Source organism: Alexandromys fortis, unplaced genomic scaffold (assembly GCF_014885135.2).
Source record: "Alexandromys fortis isolate MF-2015 unplaced genomic scaffold, M_Fortis_MF-2015_v1.1 scaffold_29, whole genome shotgun sequence".
Lineage (NCBI taxonomy): Eukaryota > Metazoa > Chordata > Mammalia > Rodentia > Cricetidae > Alexandromys > Alexandromys fortis.
This window is the reverse complement of record NW_026067891.1, coordinates 12,550,485-12,565,320: the sequence shown is the minus strand read 5'-3', so window position 1 is coordinate 12,565,320 and position 14,836 is coordinate 12,550,485. Positions and strand designations below refer to the sequence as shown.

At 46.1% G+C, this 14,836-nt stretch overlaps 1 protein-coding gene across 1 annotated transcript in view; it reads right to left on the bottom strand.

Moving 5' to 3' along the window:
- Positions 1-14,836, bottom strand: part of Clec16a (C-type lectin domain containing 16A) — a 229,553-nt gene that overhangs the window by 95,665 nt on the left and 119,052 nt on the right. The window lies entirely within an intron of this gene.

The following is a 14,836-nucleotide window of genomic DNA, read 5'->3' as shown; positions in this document are numbered from 1 at the left end:
CGTATGTGTTTGTGTGCATGTGAGCGCTCTCTCTCTCTCTCTCTCTCTCTCTCTCTCTCTCTCTCTCTCTCTCTCTCTCTCTCCCTCTCTCCCCCTCCCCCTCTCCCCCCCGCCCCCCCCCCCCCCCCCCACTTGTGTGTGATACTCACAGGCCAGTATCTAAGGTAAGTGTGGATTTTTTTTTAAACAAGAGCTGTCAAAATTGAGGGGGATAGTTATAGATTTTAACAAACTTTCCATTTGTGGACATACATAAGGCCCAAATCAGAATGCTTTATTATGGTCAACAATGTCCTCATTTCTTGAGAAACAAACCAAAATGCCCTGTCACATTGGATTTCATCTTAAATTCGAACCACTCGAGTCAGACACTAACATTCTGCAGCAGACCCATGAATAACTGGAACTCTAATCCTTCCCCGGAGAAAGGCTCCTTTCAAAACCTAACACGGGCTTTGTTTAAAATTCCTCTTGCCCCACTTTGGCTCTGAGTTCTATGACCTCTGGCTCAGGACGGTTGGCTTAGATTTAAGGGCATGAGAAGGAAAGTGGTGACCGGTCCTGCAGCTAGATGACTTACTTGAGTACCTGGTCTGGGAGGGTTGTGTGGCCATGGAAGAAGAGATTTAAGTCTTGAATGAAGGGCAAGAAGGCAAGGGGAGTCTGGGAGGTGGGGCGAGCTGCCTGAGAACCCTGATGACAGGAAGCATGTGAGCAGTGGGGACCAGGGACTGGGCGACAGAGACAGACAAGCAGGCAGGTGACATAGAGTGCTGAAGCCTGAGGGAGGTACAGTCCAGTGGGAGGAGGGGCTTAGGAGAGAATTACAGCTGGAAACTGCAAAACAGAAGAGTCCAGACCAAAGAAAGGCCTCAGAGCCTGCCAGGTAGATCTCAGCCCAGCAAGAGGCCATCTGCCGAAGTCCTGGTTGAGGTGGAGCCAAGGTCACATAACCCCAGAGCATCTCCTAGCTAACATCCTTGCTTGTTCACCTGCCATCCAATCTCAGGGGCTCCTCGGGGACAGTACGTTACAGAGAGCCCTGAAAGCCCTGAAGAATGAAGTAATGGCTCCCAAAGCCTAATGTTCTACTCCCTAGAATTTGAGAACAGGGAATCTTCAAATGGGACTCCACAAACATGAGTAACATAGAAACTTTGAAATTGGGAGATTATTTTGGGATTGCTAAAGTAAGTCCAATATAATTAGAAGGAATCCTTAAGAGAGGTCAGAGAAAGGGAAAACCTGCCATTGTTGGCCCTGAAGATGGGAGAAGTGGACTCTAAAATCTAGTCAAGGAAAGGGGGCAGATTCTTTCCTATAGCTCTCAGAAAGGAACCATGCTGGGATTTGAGCCCAGTGAGACCCACACTGTTCTTGGGACCTCAGAGCTATAGGGTACCCAAGTTTGCATAAATCTGATAGGTCAGCCATCAGAGTCTAACCATCTGGTATTCTGGACTGGACCAGTGACACCAGCCCCATAGCCTGAGACTTGACTTTGGATGACTTACTGCCTGCAGGTCCTCACCTGGGCTGCCTGCCTGGTAAACAATTATAAGAATATACTGGATTCAAGAATTCAGGTTCTCAATCATTTCTTGTTCTCTTCTTTGGCAAAGGTTCAAAATACTATCCCCCATCTTTCCTGGGGCATCTAAACCCATCTTTGGATGGGTCTTTCTTCCACTGGATGCCGCCAGCTATATAGAGAGGGTTGGGCTAATGCTTTTTTTGTTGTCTTTGATACCTGGCCCAGAGTCACAACTTAGCCAGTAATAGATGGGTGGCTCATTAGTGCATGAGGGGAGGATAGGGGAGTCCTAGTCCAGAGCACAGAGTCTATGCTGATCTGTGCAGAGTACTGCTTCCCCTCCCCCAGCACAACATGACATTGAGTAAAACCTTGGGCATCTCTGTTTTAGCATCCTCATTTATAAAAGGTGAGGATGACAGGAACTACTTGGCTAGCCTGTAGGGTCCAATGAGTTAAGCTGTTCGAAACATTACTAGCAGTATCTGGACCTAGGAGAAGGTCCGTAGGCGGTATCTGTGATCATTACTGCTTCATACAACAAGAGGACAGGGAGAGAAGCAGCTGAAGCCAGGGGACTGGGAGACCTCAGGAAAATACCAGAAACAGGTCCACATAACTCTAGCTCAAAACCTCTTGCTGTATACTTCTTGAGGCTCACATTTCTGCCTCTGACATCTATGAGAGCCTAGTATGGGGAATCACAGGAGGACGACACCAAGGGAACGAGAAGAGGGAAGGTTGTAGGCTCCCTGCACTGGAGAATGCAAAGCAGAGCCGGGAGAGAAGTGAGTTTTATGAGAAGCCACCTAAAGGTCAAAGGTTAACAGGGGTCATTTAAAAGACATGCTTTATTTCCTGGCTTTGCACAGCTCTGGAAAACCCCAACTGCATTTAGGAAACTGCATAGCATTTTACATTTGCATTATAAAGTGCAAAGGGCTGGCTCTGGGTAATGAAAAGTGAATAATACAGGAGATAATTTGGATGTACCAAGAGGAAGATCCAGGAAGTTATGGGGGGAGGTGTTCTGCATGAGTATTTGGCAGGGAAGGAAGAAAGGTTTGCCTAACCTTGGCTCTATCCAAAGGGAGACTGGGAGGTGGACTGGAAGAGGGAATGGGAACTTTGAGTTATTAATTCTAAGCAGATGTTTTGGAGAATCTGTGAGAAGCAGGGGAGGCCAGCTCAATCTCCCTGGCCTGGCTGACTGGCTCCAAGCCTCATAGTCTGTTAGCTCCTGCAGCATTTTCACTGCTGTGCCTGAAATGGAGCAGGCTGCTTTCAGGACTGGCACTTGTTCAGGACAGGCAGATGAGTTAGGGATAGGCTGGGGTTCCCATGCTGCAGACAGCTGTGAACTGTGGAAGGGGGCCTCACGAAGAGCCAGGTCAAGTGACTTTAACCAAGGCCAAGCACAGCTTGTCTGAGGACTCTTGTATGGGGGCTGTAGGGCTCTCAGGATAAAGTACTGTCTGAGTGCTCACATGTGGGACCAAGAATCAGCACAATCAACCCATCTCCAAAGCCCTTCTTCCTCAGGTAAGGCACTTGAGGCCTCTAGTGAGGCTAGCTGACTTATTCTTGATCATGGTCGGCATGCTGTGTGTAGTTACTTTAGAGTATCCCAACTGTGCACAATCATTTATGATGGGAGGAAGAGGAGAATGGCTGACTGTTATATCCAACTAGAGGAGTTGGACAGTGGAAGCAGGCCTTCTCCTCCCTTTCCTGAGTGTCCCCTGGTATCTTACAGGAAGAAAAACCCATGCTGCACCCAACATACAGGCCCTCTCTTCCTCTGGGAGTGCTTAGGGACAGGGACTACCTGCAGTCCTGTAGTTAGGACGGTGTCAAAGTCATTGAGATCTATCACACGATGAGGAGTTAGACAGCATATCTTCTCTACCCTGAAAGCCAATTTCAGGACCTAAGTAGACATAGCTTCTGCTTCATGCCCAGTGCCACTTCCCTGCTGACATCTGTCTGACTGGCACGTGGGGAAAGAGAGCGTCCAGAGAGAAGTGCAATTCATAGAAAGCAGCAAAGACTAAATGTTGAATTCCAAACCCTTCTTGGCTCTGCCTAATTCCATGCATGATTCCCAATACTGGTCATGCAATAGAATCCTCTAGAGGGCATAAAGATGTCAAGGCTTTATCTTAGAGCAAGTGAAAGGGGCTCGGCTCTGAGTTTTGAAGTTGCAGATGACGGCAAGAGTAAGCACTGCTGAGGCTCCCCTGTAGCTCTGCCTAACTCAGAACGGCTGCCTTTCCTCTACCTGCCCTGCCCTGGTTCACAGGTCCAGGGGTGGACTCCATGCTCCATAGCATCTCTGCACCCTAGGATAATCCTCCAAGCTCAGTATTCTGTCTGTTTCTCTTGCTCTCAATTCTCAGACATGGTTTCCTGCCAAAATCATCTTGTTTCCCTGTCCCAAGTTCTAAGGGCACACATAGGTACCTTCAGAGAAAGCAGCTTGTATGTTGGGTGTAGCATGTTGGGTTTCTTTATTTGGAAGAAGCCCTGAGTACTGAGTGGGGACATGGGAGAGGTAGGGGTGGGAACTGAACTCGCGGCTTTGGGTATACAGGCACTCTACTAGCTGAGCTGCATCTCCAACTGAGGAGATGTTTCTTAAACACTGGCCGTTCACTTGAAAACCTGGTTCAGACCATCTACTGTGCCTGCACACATTACGCTAGTCACTTCAGACAGCCTCACCTGGAAGTTCTTAAGTCTTAGGTGAGGACATCCATTCTTTGCTATTTAACAGAGATTCTAATAGCTACTCCATGGTATTCTAGTGTCTTTCTACTTGGTATGATTTAGGGTCCTGGGAGGTAGCACTTCTCACGGCCTAATCTAAAAAGAGCTTATCTTCCTAGGAGAATACAGGAGGAAAGAGCAGCTAGACTCTTCTAGTCTGCTCTTCCCAGTGGGGCTGGGCTGGGCTAGAATAAGGACAGGCTAAAAGGAGACTGGGCCCTCTCCTGACTTAGACCTTCATAAAGGTCATGGCATATGTTGCTGTTTTAGTATCCCCAGAGATTTGCTTTGTGTGTTCCATCAATCTTCCTTCCCGAGGCAAGGGGCAGTCACTAGATCTTGTGTGATCTCGGTCTTGTTGGGCTAGGTGGGGAGGTAGGCATAGACAGAGAGATGGCAGCTGCAGGGTCTAAAGGCCTGTGTGGGCACAGCCCCAGACAGCATCACTGAGCAAGTCAGTGCAAGGGATGTCTTGAAAGTCAGCCCTCAACCAAGCTCTCCTATAGATTCCTATTTCCTACAGAAACTCTCACTATTGTCCTTTCCTTCTGTCAGTCAGATGTTGTTAAGGAGGCTGGCTTCAGTGAGCAAGGCAGAGTGTGTGTGGCTCAGGGGCCACTGAAGAGTCAGCACCACAGAACTGTGAACATCTAGGCATCTTTAGAAAGGACAGTCAGGGTACTATGCATGCAGATAAGGCCTTGCAGAAGACCCTTAGACAGAAATCCAGTGGCCATAAAAGCTTCTGCTGTAAGGAGCTGCTCCTTCCAAGTTCTGTGTTCTGGGTTACAGTAAGAGTAGAGGAGGCCGGGCGATGGTGGTGCACACCTTTAATCCCAGCACTTGGGAAGCAGAGGCAGGTGGATCTCTATGAGTTCGAGGCCAGTCTGGTCTATAATAGTTAGATCCTAGACAGGCTCCAAAGCTACAGAGAAACCCTGTCTTGAAAAACAAAAACAAAAACACAAAAAAGAGAAAAGGTGCCCCAGGCAGTGAAAAGGCTCAAGCTTTTTACCCACGCGCTGCCTCAACTGGCCAATTTCCTGAGCACTTTGGTGCAGAGATGAGAGACAGAGAGTGAGGCAAGGTTACTCAGGGATTTCTGCCTGGACAAGGAGAGCCAGCAGTGGGCTTTATGGGGAGACAGGCTTGGGAAGAACTGAAGCCAGCTTTCTGGCCTGGCAGGTCTCAGGGTGTCTTGGCCTATGGAGTGGGCTCTATGAGGCCATGTCAGGACTGCTCAGATCTGTCAGCAACATCTTATCCTCCCAACAGCCTCCTGAGCACGGAGTCACAAGGAGTCTGAGGTAGAAAGGTCATGGAATATGCCTTAGGATGCCAAGACAGGCACTGGAAACACTGACCCTGCCAGTGGAAGTGTCTAGAACCCACCCATCTCCCAAGGGTTTCAGTGGGCTTCAGATACCATGATTCTTTGGACAGCTAACTTTAAACCACTCCCTCCTGTTTGAGAAGTTAGCTGTGGCTCACGTTCAAATGCATGGGACAGACAGGGCTTTGGAAGATAGCTTCAAGCTGCAGATTGTCTTCTGTAAATGATTTTATAGAGGAAGAAGGGCAGAGGCCCCAAGTCAGCCTCCTTCATGCAGTGCCTCAGCCCCATGCACAGGCTGATGTCTGGAAAGCAGCCTCCTAGCTTTTGTCTTGGTCAGAATTGTCCTAGAGCCACTTCAATCCATAGTCAACCAAAGAGGGCACAGTTGTTAGGTGACCTTGTGATCTCAGCAGAACATGTCTCTCTAATGTAGCTCAATTATGACTGTAAGTTTATAAAACAGGGAAAGATTACAGGAATATACATTAAACCACATCAATGAGTGCTACTGAGAAAAAAAAAAAGAGGACCAGCAGACAGGTACCAATCAAATAATCAATACGCAGGAAACAGCTACATCACCCTGCTTTAAAAGAACCAAATAATGCTGCAATTGGATTTACTTAGAAATTTTCCACTTGAATAAAACTGACAGCTGTATTATAATCACATTTCCAGTCAGTTTATAAGATACAAATTTCATTTCTCCATATTTCGACTTCATTTCTGAAAAGTGGCCAGTAACATTATTCATCAAGTATTCGGAGGAGAAGTCTAATTCATAGAGAGGGGAAATAGCGCTAATCCTGAGTCTCCATTTCCTCAGAGGATGGGTTTAATTCAAATCTGTCATTTTCCCCCTGATCCATCCAGTTCAGAGACTCAGTTTCAAAGCAGAGTAAAGATGAAGTAAAAAAAGAAAGAAGGGAAGAAGGGAGAGGAGTGAAAAGTGGAAAGAAAGAGAGACAGGTGAAGGAGAGGGAGGTATTGATTTTACTCTCAGAGAGGAAAAATGATTAGGGGTCACTCACCTGCTGCAATGAAAACAAACTATATTTTAAATAAACTGCCAAGAAGGGTATAAGATTCTTGAGATATTTCACTAGACTGGGTGTGTGTCACCTGGAAACCTTACTATTCAAGCATAGAGAGCCAGGAGCAAATGACTGTCACGCACTATGAAGGTGGTGCAGTGCCACCTTCATGCTACTGCACCTCTCCATGCTTCTACCTGGCTCAAGTGCTGCTAAAGCCCAAGTTGGCACAGTCCTGAGAGCCTTTCCTGAGTGTCTACCGTGTGACACCAGGAGACACAAACTGAGTAAGAGGTGCCATTCATTTGAGCTGTGCCTGAGGAGTAGGACCAGATGCTGATTCAGAAGCAGGGAGAGATGGGCAGTAGGCCATGCACAACAGGTTGCCAGGCAGATACAGACATGTCACAGCCTGGGCAGGGGAGATGCACAGAGGACTGGACTGGGGAGGTAAAGGGTTTAGCTGCAAGGCTGGTGAGTAAACTTCTGATCATGGGACTAGAAGTGGGGGCCAGGAGTAACTCTATGATCACTGCTCTTCGTATCACGTACAATGGGTGATACGAAGGCAGGAACACCCATTAAGGTGCTTCAGTAAGAGACCCTGTGTGACTTGTGCTCTCTTTAAAGAGCAAAAATAGGCCAGGGAGGGTAGGCACAGAGCCAACACACCACAGTCCCCTTGCAACCCAGTTCTCCAGATGCTGTTTACATACACCTCTTAGGTTTCCTGTTAACAGTGTCAGCTCACTTCAGTCTGACCCTGAACAACCCACTTCTCTGAGGCTGCAGCATGGGTGTCTGACCTGGGACCCCCACTATGGTCTCAGCAGTTCTGCTCCAATCAGAAGGTGCCCTCATTCCTGGAATATGCCTTCTAACTAACAAGCCTGTATGACTTTTTCCATTTCTTTACATTTTTCCAGTGTGTGCTTTAGACAGGGTTGCTCACGGCACCATGCTTTCTCAGACTCCTAGAGAGAGAGGTTCTTCTCTAGAATAAGGAAGTTATTTTAGCTCTCAGCATGTAGCCAGGATATGAATGCCCTCATTACACACCATGCAGAGGATTTCCAAGGGACTCTCTTTTAGACTATAGGATGCAGAAGCAGGTACTGTTAGACCCAATTTACCAAGGAGGAAAAGACCCATAGGGGTGAACTAATTTGCCCAACATCATACATCTAGAATGCACACCCAGGCTTTCCCAAACCTCAGGGCCCAGGGTTCTGAACACAATATACACTGTTTGTTAAATGACAATTCTTTAGAGGGCTGATCTCCCCCTTACCACTCCCTTAAACTTTTATTTCGAAAATTTTCAAACTCCCAGCAAAGTTTAAAGATGGCTACAATAGACATCCTTGTGTCCTTCATTCGCTCAGCAGATTTAATGATGGGCTATATTTGTTTCTTCTCTATTAGCCTCAACCAGCACACACTGCTGTTTTCTGAGTCACTAAAAGGCAGCAAGCACTGGCAAATTTACTCTAAACATGTGAGGTTTCCTCACTAATGACAAGCACACACTCTCACAGAACGACAAGGCCATCGTCACACTCAGGAAACACAACATTGATTCTAGTCACCTTACCCAATCACAGTTTCACACACAGGTTCTAAAACCCAGCTGCCAGAAAGGGATCCTTTATTTAAAGCTACATTTTAAAAATTTTAAAACATTGTTTTCAGATTATATGTAGGTATGTGTGTTGTGTTTCTGCATGTGGGTATGTGTAAGTGAGTGCAGATGCCCTCTGAGGCCAGAGGTGTGTGAGCACTAGAGCTGGAGTTAGACAGTTGGGAATCACCTGGCATGTGTACTGGGAACAGAACGTAGCTCCTCTGCAAGAGCAATGTGAGCTCTTAACCCATATGCCATGGCCCCCGTCCACTTAAAATTTTCTTAATCCAAAATGTATCCATGGCAATGGCTTCCAGGTGCCTCTAGTTGCAAGAATCTAAGAATAGAATCTCTATATTCAACTCCTTTTTTGGAGGGGGATACTCTTTGTGATGATCTGATTTGAAGGGGGATACTCTCTGTGATGTCTGATTTGGAGGGGATACTCTCTGTGATGTCTGATCTGGAGGGGATACTCTCTGTGATGTCTGATTTGGAGGGGATACTCTCTGTGATGTCTGATTTGGAGGGGATACTCTCTGTGATGTCTGATTTGGAGGGGGATATTCTCTGTGATGTCTGATTTGGAGGGGATACTCTCTGTGATGATCTGATTTGGAAGAGGATATTTTCTATGATTATTTACTTTTTGGGCCTGGGTTTTGCTAAATAGTCAATTCTGACCTTGAACTAATAATCCTCCTTGCTTAGCTTCTTGAGTTTTGACATTACAAACATATGACACTACACTAGGCTTTCACTATCATTCATTCATGATGTTGTGGTACTGGGGGTTGAACCTAGGTCCTCACATATTAAGCAATCATTCTCATTTTTAATAGGGCTATTTACATATTTTGTATATTAATTATTTTTGTTTATAGTGCCAAGCATGGAACTGAGAGCCTTGTTCATGCTTGATAAATGCTCTTCCATTGAGTTCACTTGAGCCCAGTGTTTACAATGTTGCCTTCTAGGATATTACACAATCCGCCTTTTTCACTATGCTTACTGCTTATGCTATTCATTCTCTCTCTCTCTCTCTCTCTCTCTCTCTCTCTCTCTCTCTCTCTCTTTCTCCCTCTCCCTCTCCCTCTCTCTCTCTCTACCAGTATGAAGCACGTGATCATGTCTGGGTCATCAGCAAAACAAGCCGACAGATAATTTTCGAGAACGGAGACAATTTGCAAAATGGTCATTTGGCTTTACAAGACAAATCAATGTGTTCACATTTTTACACTTACAACCAAACCACATAACCTGCTTGGGGAGTTTTGTGATACTTTTTCTGGAAATGAATCTCCAGGCAATCAGACAAGCAAAGCCAGGCATGCTCACTGGGCCTAAGAGTTCTCAGCAAGGGAACTAGAGAAAACAGCAGATGGAGGAACTGTTGAAACAAGGGAGGATCTTCTGCAAGGTCTGAATTTCATGACATTTACAGAGGACTAGGGGTATAGTTCAGTAGCAGACTACTTGCCTCCATTGTTCATGGCCCTGGTTCAATCCCTAGCATCACAAAAACAAGCAGTACAACCCCCACAGTCATATCCATGTCCATCAGTAAATGAAAGACTAAAAAGAGGGACTTGGGCTGGACCTCAAACAGATCAAGACTTTGAGGTCAGTGTGACACATGAGCTTCACTGGGCCTTTACTGGGTCGTAGCACACTTGTTCTGGGAAACAAGTGTGTGTGAGTGGAGTGATACTGGAATGGACTAGTTGTGTCAACACAAGAGCAGGAGACAGAGGGAGCTGATGCTAGAAGATGTTTGACTTCGAGAATCACCAAGGACTCTGGTATTCAGAGAGGAATGGGAGGCAACAATCTGACTTTCATTTTCAAAGGACGACATTACACACTGAGAATGAACTGCAGACCCCAAGGGAGAAGAAAATGGCACAACATGAGGTGGACTGAAGTGATCTAGGTGAAAGACAAGAGCAGCACAGACCCAGCCACTGGAGTAGAGCAGGGAGATAGGTGGCCCACTGACATTGGACAAGAAGAACTGAGGGACACTGACCAACAGAATTGGAGTGTGAGAGAAAGAGGAGGTCAAAATGAGCCCAAAGCACCAGCCAGCAAGATAGTACTGTGACCAGCTGAGACAAGAAGGCTACAGGCAGGTTCTGTGGGAAGGTGGACCCAGGTGCTCTTTAGAACAAGAGAAGCATCCTGAGATGCTGCTGGGAACACAGGCTTAAAGTTCAAGAGAAGCTCATGGCTGGGGACAAGGGTGTCCCCACACAAAAGGGTGGCCAATAGCTTTCTGGTGGGTAGATGCAGACTCCACATGGCCAGATGCTGTCAGACTCAAAAGGAATAGGAAGTTAGGTTCCTACAAAGAAATATTCTGGTAGCTAACACAAAATTTTCTTGCTAACACTCCACCAGCTGTTCATCAGTGGGTCTCTCTGCCTGAAGGCCAGCGATCTGCAATCTCTGCATCTCCTTTTAATAATCTTCCATAGGTAAGCACTGCTGCTTTCATTTTATCCAGAAGGGAACTGAGGCTCAGAGGTGAACCAATTTATTTAAGGCCACATAGCTGGGAAGGAGCAGAGGAGGATCTCATCTGCATTGTCCCTGGACCTGAGGCTTCTTCTACATGGTCAGTTACCTCTCATAAACAAGTAGATCCTGGGCTAAAAGCATTCAGAATGGGAGAGGGAAGGTTCACAGCAGCCTGCTGGGACAAGACTTGAGGCCAATTAAAATAGTCTCCCTTTGTGGGTTCCAGAGAACAAGCTGGATCCAATGGGACTAGCATATGTGCCAAAATGCCCCTCTGTACCCAGGCCACAGAGAAGGCAAGGCAGACTGTAAGGACAATTCATCTGGGCACATAGTGAGCCATGTGTGGCCTCTTCAGGAAAGCTCTGTGGGCTTGGCCTCCCTGTTGTATCTTTTGACCCATAAACCAACACTTCATGCTGAGGCAAGAGAGGCTTTTTGCAATACGATCAAGTCAGCCCCCTTTACAAAACCTCACTGCATTACCTGAGGATAAACTCTATTCTTTCTCTACCCACAGGACCTGCACGGCTTCCTCTCCAGCTTCTCACCACCACCACCGTTACCCTTTACAGTCCAGATCCTGCACCCATATCCACATGCAGCCCTCAGCCAGGTCAGCTGCTCTCAGAGCACTGGGCATAGCAGTGATCTATCTAACTTTAGTTCTGTGATGCTGTGGGGGCAGTTATCTCCTGATCCAGGAGCTTTGTGCTTGTGTTTGTTCCTCTCACACAGTAAGGCACAGCAGGTGGGGGCTTCCTAGATACCCCCTTTTGCTGTGATCACACTATACCTAGTTTCCTGGTATTTACAGTGTCCTTGTATGACACAGCATATACTACTATGGCTGTAGGACACACAGGGGCAGCCTATGATGTTAGTAGTGTAGGCTGAGAGCAGAGGAATGCAGGTCCACTTCAAACCCCAAATAACACCCAGTACCCTGGAGTCTTGGGATTTACAAAATGGTGGCTATTCAATCAACTAAGAAGGAAACTGGGTCCTCAGAGGGAGTAGGCCTGAGCCAGGACCTCTGTGGATCTAGGCTTTGGTCTGGGACATCAAAGGCATAGGCAGGAACCTGGAACCTCTGCGAGTCCATGCATGAGTTTGGGACCTCTGAAGGAGTAAGCAGGTCCTCTGTGATTCTGGGCCCACACAAGCCTGGGACCTCCAAGGCATTAGACCAGAGCCAGAAACCTTTCCAGGTCCAACTCCAACCCAGGGACTTCTGCAGAAGGGGATCTAGACCAGGATTTACAGATACAGGTCAAAGCCAGTAAGCTAGGCCACAGTTGCCCCAAGGCAAGGAACTCCATCTTGGGCAACAAATTCCATAGGAGGGGGTCTGAACAAGCCACCTAAGGCAAAGAGGGCCTGAGGAAACAAGCTCCACTGGGAGCAGAAGCCAGGAGCAAATTCAGTCGTGGGAGCCAACCCAGTCCAGGAACACTGGCAGATCAGGATTAAGCCTGCAACCAGATCCAGAGTCAGCAATCTCCACCAGAACAGATACAGAGGAGTAACCATTGAGCGAGTGAGCCAGAGACCGCTGAGGGTCTGGGTGTGAATCTGGGCCTTCAAGAGAGTAGACCTAAGCCAGAGACCGCTGAGGGTCTGGGCGTGAGTCTAGGACCTCCCAGAAACTAGGCCTGAGCTAGGACCTCTGCCAGTCTTGGGCGTGAGTGAATCTGGGTTCTCCAAAGGAATAGGCAGGAACCAGAGATCTCGGCGGGAGGGCCAGGCCTGAGTCTGGGTCCTCAGAGGGAGTAAGCCTGAGCCAGGACCTCTGTGGGTCTGGGCATTGGTCTGGGACATCAAAGGGAATAGGCAGGAACCTGGAACCTCTGTAGTATGAGCCTGAGTCTGGGACCTCTGAGGGAGTAAGCAGGTCCTCTGCGATTCTGGGCGCACCCGAGCTTGGGACCTATGAGGCAGTAGAACAGAGCCAGAAACCTTTCCAGGTCCAACTCCAATTCCAACCCAGGGACTTCTGCATGAGGGGATCCAGACCAGGATTTACAGAAACAGGGCAAAGCCGGCAACCTAGGCCAAAGTAGGCCTGAGACAGCAAACTCCAAGGGAGCAAAGCAAAGCACAGGAGTGCTGAGCCATCTCCAGGAACCCAGAGTAACCAACGGGGTAACTGACTGTACCATGAGGAACAACCATCTGAGCTTTGGCTTCACTGGCACCTAGAAAATTATTCAACAGAATCTCAGACAGCCCCAACCACACCTCTTAGAGGAAAAGATGAGTAGAAAAGGTAAGATCACACACTACACCACAAAGAGCAACACAATACCAGTAAAATCTAAAGACCCTACAAAAGCAAGACCTTAACAACCAAATATGGAAGAAGCAGAAGAAAATGACCTAAAAAATAATTAGAATGTTTGAGACTCTTAAAGATGAAATGAGAAATTTCCTTAAAGAAATGGAGGAAAAGACAAGAAATTGGAAGACATCAGCAAATCACCTAAAGAAAACCAAGAAAAAGAAATCAAACATATGAAAGAAACTATTCAGGAATTGAAAACTGAAATAGAGACAATAAGGAAAACACAGCCGAGGGAATTATAGAAACAGAAATCATGAGAAAATGATCAGGAACCACAAACACAAGCATGAACAGCAGAATACAAGAGATGGAAGAGAGACTCTCAAGCGCTGAAGATACAATAGAGGAAATAGACTCATCAGTCAAAGAAAACATCAAATATAACAAAAGGTTAACCCAAAATATCCAGGAAATATGAGACACTATGAAAAGGCCAAATCTAAGAATAATAGGTATAGAGGAAGGAGAAGTTCAACTCAAAAGCACAGAAAATATATTTAACAAAATCATAGAAAAAACTTTCCCAACCTAAAGCAAGATATGCCTATGAAGATACAAGAAGCTTACAGAACACCAAATAGACTGGATCCAAATAAAAAGTTCTCTTGCCACATAATAATCAAAACACTAAAATTACAGAGTAAAGAAAGCATATAAAGAGCTGCAAAGAAAAAAGGCCAAGCAACATATAAAGGAAGATGTATCAGAATTACACCTGCTTTCTCATTGGAGACAATGAAAGCCAGAAAGTCGTGGTTAAGCGTTATGCAGACATTAAGAGACCATGGATGCCAGCCCAGACTACTTTACCCAGCAAAACGATCAATCACCATAGGACAAAACAAGATATTCCATGACAAATCGAGATTTCACCAATACCTAGCCACAAACCCAGCCCTACACAAAACACTAGAAGGAAAACTCCAACCCAAGGAAGTTGGCTACACCAACAAAAACACAGACAATTGATGGTCTTAGAGCAGCAAATCCCAAAAAAGGGAAAAACGCACAAATTAACATTGCCAACGATAAAAACTAATTAACAGAAGATAGCAATCACTGGTCATTAATGTTCCTTAATGTAAATGGACTCAACTCACCTATAAAAAGGCACAGGCTAACAGATTAGATACGAAAAAAGAATCCATCCTTCTGCATACACGAAACACATCTCAACCGCAAAGACAGACATTGTCTCAAAGTAAAGGGTTGGGAAAAATTATACCAATCAAATGGACCTAAGAAACAAATGGGTATAGCTATGCTAATATCCAACAAAATAGACTTCAAGCTAAAATCAGTCAAAAGAGACAAAGAAGGTCATTTCATATTAGTCACAGGTAAACTCCATCAAGAGGAGATTTCAATACTAAACATCTATGCCTCAAACACAAGGGCACCCTCATATATAAAAGGAACACTTTTAATGCTTAAATCATACATTAAACCCCACACACTAATAGTGGGAGACTTCAACACTCCCCTCTCACCACTGGACAGGTCAGTTAGACAAAAAATGAACAGAGAAATAAGAGAACTAACAGATGTTATAACTCAAATGGACTTAACAGACATCTATAGAATATTCCATCCAAACAGAAAAGAATATACCTTCTTCTCAGCACCTCATGAAACCTTTTCAAAAACTGACCACATACTTGGTAACAAAACAAAC